Source organism: Micropterus dolomieu, linkage group LG02 (assembly GCF_021292245.1).
Source record: "Micropterus dolomieu isolate WLL.071019.BEF.003 ecotype Adirondacks linkage group LG02, ASM2129224v1, whole genome shotgun sequence".
NCBI classification, from domain to species: domain Eukaryota; kingdom Metazoa; phylum Chordata; class Actinopteri; order Centrarchiformes; family Centrarchidae; genus Micropterus; species Micropterus dolomieu.
The window spans coordinates 11,121,276-11,130,946 of NC_060151.1; positions in this window are offsets into that span (position 1 = coordinate 11,121,276).

A 9,671-nucleotide genomic window follows, 5' to 3' on the forward strand; every position below is an offset into this window, starting at 1 on the left:
CTGGTGGTGCTCAGAGTGCTCCTGATTGTGTGGGAGCGGTGAGGTGGGGGGGTGGCAGTGGGGCTGCCGGAGGGGCCCCGGCCAGGACGTGGGATTGTTGGACTTTGGGTTGGGCTTGCACTGACCTGCCTCGGGGGTGTGTGGGGGTCTGGGGCTCGGGGCGTTGGAGCCTCTGGGTCTGGGGTGGGTCTGCGCGCTGGGGGGGCTGGGCCCCCCTGGACCTACCCTGGGGCTGGGCGGGGTTGTTGCTGACTCTGGGGTGCTCTCGGTGCAGCCCAGGGCTCTTGCTATAAGCCCTGGGCTGGAGGGACCTGGCGTCCTCCTGCTTAGGGGGGTGGGGGACGGGACTGAATGAATGATGGGGCCAGTCAGGAATCTGGTCCCAGTGAGGAGGACCATTCTAGCCTCCCTATGACCTCCTTCACCTTCCCCCCTTTGGTCATGTCTCACAACATACACCCTTAGGACTCTGGGGGGCGGGCAGGCTGCAGGGCGTTTGGTGGGTGGGGCTGCTTTATTGCGGCCTCGCCCTTCTTCCTCCCCCACTGGCCGCCCCTCAATTTTAATTATATATTAGACACAGAGGGCTTGGGGGGTAGGAGGGGCACCATGGGAGGCTCCACTACCTGACAGTTGTGGGGTGCCTGTGTCACAACTACCCTCCAATTTTAACTGCACCTTAGTTACCACACACCTTATCTTTACTCCACCATACAACACTTCACAATCCATGACATGCATCCAACACAAAACAATACATTTACAGAGGCAGGCAGAGGGGTTGAAGGAGTGGGGGAGATTCTCATTGGCCTCGTGCCCTGCCCATGGAGCCCCGGTTGTCGGGGGTGCTGTGGGGTTGGTGACGGCCTTGCCTGATCTGGGGTGGGCTGGGGGGGTGGGGGCTCCCCTGGCATGGGGGCCCGCTCTTGACCTAGGGATCTGGGGACTCGGGTTTGTGGCTTTTGCTCATTTCTGGGTGGGTGGTGTGCCCCTGGGCCTGGGGGCCCATTGTCTCCTCTCCTTGCCTGGGCCCTCTTCGGCAGGGGTGGGGCTCCCGCTGCTTCCCCCGGCCAGCTCTCTCACAGTGGGGGCATTCGGGAGTCTCTGGGGCGCATGGCCGGTGTTGTCAGGGTAGGTTTTGTTGCTCCTCCTTGGGGGTGCTTGACTGGGGGTGCTGGGATGAGATCGGCCTTGGGGGCTGCTGGCACTGCCTGCACTCTGGAGAGGGATGCCTCTGGCTGGGCTGGGGGACCGTTGGCCTGGTTCTCCCGCGTTATCGCTCCCTGGCCGCAGGGAGCTTCCCGGCACGGCTTTCTGCTGTTCTTACTTGGGGCGGGGTACAGCTTCCCCCAGGACATGCGGTCTGGGGTCCTTTGCGCTTTGGGGGGTCGCGGGGTGCCCTGGCTTCTGGGAGTGGGGGTCTCTGCTCGGGTTGATCCGGTTGCGGTTTGGAGGGCTGCGGTGGGATTGTGGGACGATTGTTGATGCATCTTGATGCATTGTGCTTTTTCCCTGGGCAGGGTCTCTGAATGGCTGCTGGGCGTTTAGTTTGTGCATTGGAGTCCGGGGGAGGCATTTCCTCGTTGGCTGGGAGGGACCAGTTTGTGTCCCTGTTTTGCTTCGTTGGCCTCGGATCCATGCTTCCCCATTTCTCTGTCGGCCGGTTGTTGGACCCCTCTGGATACTGAGGCATATAGTTAGTTTTCGGGATGTGCAGTGTGGGTGCGGGGCAGGGCTGTGCTCCGGTTTGTTCTACTCATTGATTTGTAATGTTGTCCTCACCAGCAACGCTTCCTTCACATGAAACTTGTGAGTTCATTGAGTTCATATTTTTAACATTGGAAGTTGAGAACTGGTTGTGGCATTCAAGTTATAAAACCTGTGACAAAATAAGACCTTAAGATTTTTGAAGGCCTTATCAAAGACCTCCAGACCTCCAGACACACTCCAGTTGCATTACACCAAAGAACTCCTGCTGCAACTTTTGTCAAGGCCATCAGTCTGAAAACCCATTTAAAATGTGTTTGAAATGTCTTTTATACTCTCAGACTGCCCACATGTATGTGTAAGATGTTACATTTTAAGGTTCACTTTTATCTGGAGCAACAGATAACAATATATGGAACAGCAGAATAAACGTCATTTCTTATATTTGCAATATATACAGCCAATAGTAAACACAAAGAATGACTTTCAATATTTGAAACTGCTCATTTCCAAAAAAGAGATATGTTCCATTTGGGGACAAACACAGACTCTCTTCCCTTAAAGTCTGAGTGCTGGCACTGAAAGCAAGCACAGTTGCTGAGTTCTGACTCATCTTAAGACTTTTGCTTTCAAAGGGATTTTGGAGGATCATCATCTGCGATTGTTGGATGAATTTCATGTCACCAAGTTTTCCAAGATGCATTTAAGGTATTAAATGATACGACTTCCTGAGTCATTTGATCAGTGAATACGATGCTTCATAGAAAGAGCCAAGAAACCTCTTTAACCACCTGCATCTCTCAGAATAGTAAATGCAGTGGGGTGAATATATGAGGCGTGATGACAGTGATGCAGGGACAGGGGTGAATGATGGTGTCATTGTTAGTGCGAAGCTCAACATTACTGCTCACAGAAACTAAACGGCTACGTATCCTCCACATAGGCCCTACATACAGCGAAACTTAAAAGCACTACATATTAACAACAGACATAGTAGTAAGATTGATCTCCCACCTGTTTCAAGGCCACAGAATCTAATTTCAGGACAGTGACAACCATAGTCCCAACTGGTCCATGTTGTACACCCCCCCCCCCCCCCCCCGACACACACACACACACACACACACACACACATCGTGGCAGTCAACTGGAAGTGAATGACCTAGATGGGATTGATTTAGTCGCAGAACAGATAACAGTGTGTGCAATTCTCACTCGTCTCATCAATACAAGGTTTAGTGTAGATTTAGATGTAGATCAGCTCAGATCTCAGTTTTCCCTATTACCTCACTTATTCATTCATACAACCTTGAACATTAGAGGCACGCATGCCTGCATTGTTGTGTAATCGACTGTCTCGATGGCTGGCAGACTGTAAAACGTTAAGAACGGGTTCATTTGCAATGGTGACAGGCATCAAGAGACACAGGTAGTGACGTAAGCATACCCTGCGAGCGCCTGAATGGCCCTGTTTGTATGTACAGACTGTGAGGCGGCGGCCCATCGTTTTTCACATAAGCTGCTCATCTCTTTCAATTTCATCAATACACAGGTTCTGATGTAACTATTCCCCCTGGGCTACAGAACTAAATGTCAGTGTCAATATGCTAACCTGCTGATGTTTAGCAGGTGTAATGTGTGTCATGTTCACCATCTTAGTTTAGCATGTTAGCATGCTAATATTTGCAAATTGGTACAGCTAGGGATGTTATTAGTTTTAGTCTTAAACCAAAGTAGTGGACCATCCAACTTACACTGCCATCTCTGCAGCTAGCATGGCTATAAATCTATTTTAGCTGCAACTCACATTTCCATTTCCTATGGCTTATTTAGATAACTTGCTGCCACTGAATCTTTAAGAATATGCTTACACAATATGTAACATTAATGCTAAATATCTTACACACACCATTTTACGTCAACTTCCAGCAGTATTATATATAAATAGATATAGAGATACTAGTAGACTTGGAAAACACAGGTACCTAATTACATTATTAACAGCATGCTGTGCTGACACAGCTAAATAGAAGTCATTGTTAGAATCAGCTTTATTGCCAAGCAGGTTTACACATACAAGGAATTTGCTTTGGGGTTTTGGTGCTTAACAATAAACAAACAGTCAAAAAATATATAAGAAAGAGAGAGCAAGTACTGCAGGTCAAGTAATCAAATAAATTTCAATTCAAATAAATTCAAGATAAAAGAAGAGAGAAGATGGAAAGAAACTGTTCTTGTGGTGTGAAATTTTGGTCCTGATGGACTGCCGCCTCCTGCTGGAGGGGTGTGTCTGAAACAATATTTGTGGGGCTGGAGGGGTTTGCCACAATCTTTCCTGGTCGCCTCAGAGTCCTGGAGGCGTACAGGTCTTGGAGGGATGGAAGATTGCAGCCAGTCACCCTCTCTGGAGAGAGGGAGCAGGCGGGTATTCCAGGCTCAGAGGAAATCTGACGAGGCGTACTGGTGCGTGGTCAGGGCAGACAGGCAAGCTGGCGGACGGCGAGCAAACTGGCTAGTAACTTAACGGGCGGGCAGGCAGGCAGCGACTCCGCAAACGAGAGAAACTGTGACAGATGGAAAACAAGACGTTAGGCAAGATCACAAAGAATACACTCTCAAGACTATAAAGGTGGCCGGAGCAATATACCACTGCAGGTAAACTGGCGAAGAGTGGGAGCTGAACCAGAGCTTATTAATGAAGGAGTGGATGATGATGAGCCACAGGTGCGGAGCGCTGCAGGTGGAGATGAGCCAGGCCCGGACACGCCCACACACATACACACACACACACACACACACACACACACACACACACACACACAGGACTAGACGGACATGACTGACAGAGACAGCAGGGAAGGGAAAAACTGAGAACACAAGGAAGGTAGGAGAGGGTGAAGCCAACCCATAGCGCTGAGATCCACGACCATCTCCACTGTCTTGAGCTCCAGATTGTTGTGACTGCACCAGGTCACTAGATGGTCAAACTCCCACCTGTAGAAGGACTCATTTCCACCAGAGATGTGCCCAGTGAGGGTGGTGTCATCTGCAAACTTCAATAGCTTGACTGAATGGTGGCTGGAGGTGCAGCTGTTTGTGTACAAGGAGAAGATCAGAGGAGAAGAAGAACACAGCCTTGAGAGGGACAGATGCTGATGGTCGGGGAATCAGAAACATGTTTTCCCAGCTTCACATGCTGCTTCCTTTTAGACAGGACGTCTGTGATCCACCTGCAGGTGGAGTCAGGCACACTCAGCTGTGAGAGCTTGTCCTGCTGCAGAGCTGGGATGATGGTATTGAATGTAGAGCTAAAATCCATAAACAGGATCCTGGTGTAGGTTCCTGAGGAGTCCAGGTGCTGGAGGATTAAGGGCCATGTTTACTGCATCGTCTACAGACCTGTTGGCTCTGTAGGTAAACTTCAGGGGGTTTTGTGGTGGGACAGGGATGATGGTGGAGGATTTGAAGAAGGCATGTCTCCAGTCAGGCGTCTGCGTGGTGAACACTGGAGACAGCTGATCGCCTTTTAAGTTTCCAGAGCTTCAGATGCACAGGTTTAAACAATAACATTAATGATGACTCTGTTCCATTTAGTTATCCCAGCCATAACAGAGTGCACCCTAATAAGGTTATTAGCTAAACCATTGTTAGAGGAGTCAAAATGTCTGCCATGACAACAGTCTGTATAGCAGAGTAGGCGGTAGGAATTGATGCAAAGCTGGTGTCAAATGAGAGTTGTGGAAAATCTGGTGGGGAAGAAATAATGCGTTTTGTGCAACGACTTTATGCCTGTTTCATGGGGTTTTTTGAAAAGCACACTGGAAAATGTAGGAAACAGCTGACAGTAACACAAGTAGACATTGCTGTTGGAAAGCAGTTACAAAGAAGGAAGTAAGAAGATTTGATGCGGTGAAGAGTAATCAGATTAGGGTTTCTTTTAATAAACTACAATCTGATATGAATGTAAAATTAATGCAGGTGTATCTCTCCCTCGTGCGTCTTTCTCCTGTTTCTCCGTTTCACTTTAACTTTCCATCTCTAGCTTTCTGGTTTTTTTTTTCATTGTTCCTTTCTTTCTCTCATGTACCCAAAACCCCAAAACATCACCCCTGTCTCTTTATCTGCTGATTTCCATCTCTGTGTCTAACTATACCTCCTCATTTTCCATCTCAGCTCCATCTTCTGCCTCTCTCTCTCTCTGAGCATCTTTCCTCTCCAATCCCATGGTCCTTTTTTCTCATCTTTTAGTTCCACAAAGGGGGGGAGTTATTATATAAACCTGTTGTTTCCTTCGTCATCCTCTGACTACAACACCGAACACACTCTGACGCACAAATACAACTGCGTAACTGCATGCACATACATTCACTAACTGTACTGCTTTAGGCACATTGTTGTATTGTGTTTTTACTCGCGTGTCTTGACTCAGTTCTTTGAATTATTTTACATAATACTTTAATCTCTGTACTATCTAGTTAAAAATATAGAAGAATTGAACACCCCCTCTTCCCCTAAAAGGCATATGTGGCACATTTACAGGCACAATTACCTCACTTAGGTAACTTTGTCTCTTATCTTAATGAGCTCTATTCCTTTCAATCTCGCTCTATCACTTATATGAACTTAATCTATTCTCTCTGTTTCTTTTGCTCTCTTTCTCTCTCTCTCTCTGCGCCTGTCACCCTCTCTCTCTCATTTTAGGAGTTGTTAAATACAGCTCAAACATCACTGATCTGAAACCACAGAGAGCTCATTCTTCTGCTTTCACACTGCATTTGCATACCTGCGCTTCTCTCTCTCTCTCTCTCTCTCTCTCTCTCTCTCTCTCTCTCTCTCTCTCCTCGGCTGAGTGCACCAGTGTTTGTCTGTGTGGTCACAGGAATGTGTTTATTGTGCATAACTGTAGGCATGTTTGAAGCCGGGTGATCATGTCTGCATGTGTGTTGTGTTTCTGTTTGACACCTCCAGCAGCACAGGCAGCAAAGGGGTGGATGGTGTGTGTTCCAGCAGATCTTTGTAATCATATTGTGTGTGTGTTGCTGCAGGGCAGCAGGAAGTGTTGATATTATTTATATTTTCTCTCTGCTGATTTGATTTTTTATCTAACCTCAAATGTAAATACTGTAATAGATTGCTTGCTTTCCAGGTACGGCAAGGTCACAACAAGAGCATGTTCTCACAAAATATCTCCATGAGTATAATCCATCCATCCTTATCTTGCTTACAGGGTCGCAGGGGGCTGGAGCCAATCCCAGTTTACATGGGGCGAAAGGTGGGGTACAACCTGGACAGGCCGCCAGACCATCGCAGGGCCACACATAGACAAACAACCACTCACACTCACATCCACACCTAAGAACAATTTTTAGAGACACCAATTAACCTAGCCTGCCTGTCTTTGGATGGTGGGAGGAAGCCGGAGCACCCAGAGAGAACCCATGCGGACACGGGGAGACCATGCAAACTTTGCTGTGAGGAGACAGTGCTAACCACTGTACCACCGCGCCGCCCTTCCATGAGCAAAATCAATATGCAAATTCCTTCTGTCCTATCAACCCATATGGCATTACAGCTTAATTTTGAGGTAATAGTAGGTAGACTCAATTATGGTTTCAGATTTAGTGGCTTGCAAAAATGACACCTGTGATTCCCCACAAATTGATTAGCAAAGAGTGACAGCTTCACGTCAAATAAACTCCCAGAATTAGTGTTAACTGTCTCTGAGCAGCTCTGGATCTGTGCACAAGATTAAAATCTCTCAGTTTCTTGTCAAACAAGGTACAACATGCGGGCTGGTCACACATACACATACACACCCAAGAGATGTGTTTCCGAGGTCAAAGGCTCAACAGTCAGCACAGAGTTTGTATTTTTCAAGTTTCAATAAAATGACTTTCAATGAATGTTTAACACCATTATTTATTGATAGAAAGTGTTTATGCTAGTTTGCTGTATTAATTTCTGTAGCAAAATGAAGTTTCTATAAACAGCAAACATCATATCTGGAGTGAGCGATTCCAAAATGAGTGCTTGTGATTTAAGTTAAGCACATGTAGCAGGTTGTTTAAGACATGAGTGTTCATGAGACCTTTACTTACGTAACAGTTGTCTTTATGAGGGTAGAATCCATCTGTTTCAGATACTGAATGATGAAACTCAGGTGGGTCTTTTCTTTTCCAAAACTGGACACACTGTATAGGGTTTTGAAATTAAACCTTCAAATGCTAAAGACTTTCCAAACACAACAGAGGTGTGGGTCACTTTACAGCTTTTATTTTAGATTTCCCTTTTCTCTTAGGAAATTACAGCCAAATTATTATAATGTTCAGTGAACCCCTCTTTCTTCTGTTTTTCTTCCTCTCATTAAAAAAACATTAATCAAAGAATAAAATATCTTATGTATGTATGTATATTATCCACAAAAAAACAAATACAAATATAAAAAAACACAATACACAAAATACACATGCAGACATTAAATCATATTCTTTCTAGGAACAAAAAAGAGATGGTGATTTGACAAGCTCTAGATGCAAGATGCAAGATAAATTTATGAAATAAAATAAAAATGCATAGGCTGATTTGTGAATGTGTGTGTGCCTTAATATCTCAGCACACCTGTGTTGGCAAACCTACCAAGGCTAGATTTGATTTGCTGGAGGCCATCTCACATGTATCATTGTATTTTTCTGCACATTTTCCCTTTTTTCTTCCACATTGGAGCAGCCAATTCCCCTCACACTGCGGTTCTTGTTGCTGCTACCTCCCACTGTTGGCCTGGGGAGGGTGTAAACAACATTTCTCCTCTGATGCACGTGGACTTGTGCCAGCTGCTTCAATTCACCTGTCGGAGAGGAGCTTCAACAAGAGAAACTAACATGTATAGAGGTTCAGACCAACCCCTTCACATTCAGCTGTCCTCAGCGCAGGCACCCCAGCCAACCTGTGGGAGTCACCAGTGCAGTGACAAGAACAAGATCCCTCACTGGCCTCCCACAGTTGGTTGCATAATGACCCTGCCTATGTGCTGATCCTGACAGGTGATCTATAAAAGAAATGCTGTCGCATTCTGTACTGTGCAGAAAGCCCACCTAAAGCTTAGAGGCCAAGATGGATCACCTGGGTACAAAACTGCCTAAAGGTGTAAATTGCTTTAGTGGTAATTGGAACCAGTGACTTTTGTTTAAATTCCACATGTAGGTTGAAAAGCAATCCTTAACTGAAACAGAGACATATGTGTGAGAGGAATACAACTGGTTGAGGAACCACCACACTCTGCTAACAACGCGAGTTTGCTAAAGCAAAATTGCTGTGGCCCGGATCCGGTCCACACCTGACACTTTCATCCGGCCCACATACTGCATGGAATGATGGCAACTGGGCAGTCCACTCCTATTTGCCAGATCTGGGCCGCAAGTGAGCCGTAACCAAGAACAAACCAAATAAACCAGAACTGGCTGACCTTTACTTAAAGTGGCCCACGTCTGTTTTATCATTTTAGGGCCACACATGCAATGTCAAATGTGGGCCACCTTAGGCTTACATCCATTCTTTAGACCAATTTCAAAACTGCCTTTTATTGCAAAGATTCTAGAAAGAATTGTGTCCAAACAGCTGCTCACTGTGCTGGAAAATAACAAAATATTTGAAAAGTTTCAGTCTGGTTTTAGGAAGTACCACAGCACTGAGACTGCCCTGCTTAAAGTCACCAATGACCTTTTAATGTCTGCTGATGAAGGTATGTGCTCAGTCCTTGTACTCCTGGACCTTAGCGCTGCTTTTGACACCATTGATCACAACATCATGTTAGACAGACTGAGGCACTGGGTGGGGATCTCTGGTACTGCTCTAGAATGGTTTTCATCCTACCTGTCAAATAGGAAGTTTTGCGTGTCTGTAAACAACTATGTCTCTTCATTCTGTCCAGTTAAATATGGTGTGCCTCAGGGGTCGGTCTTAGGACC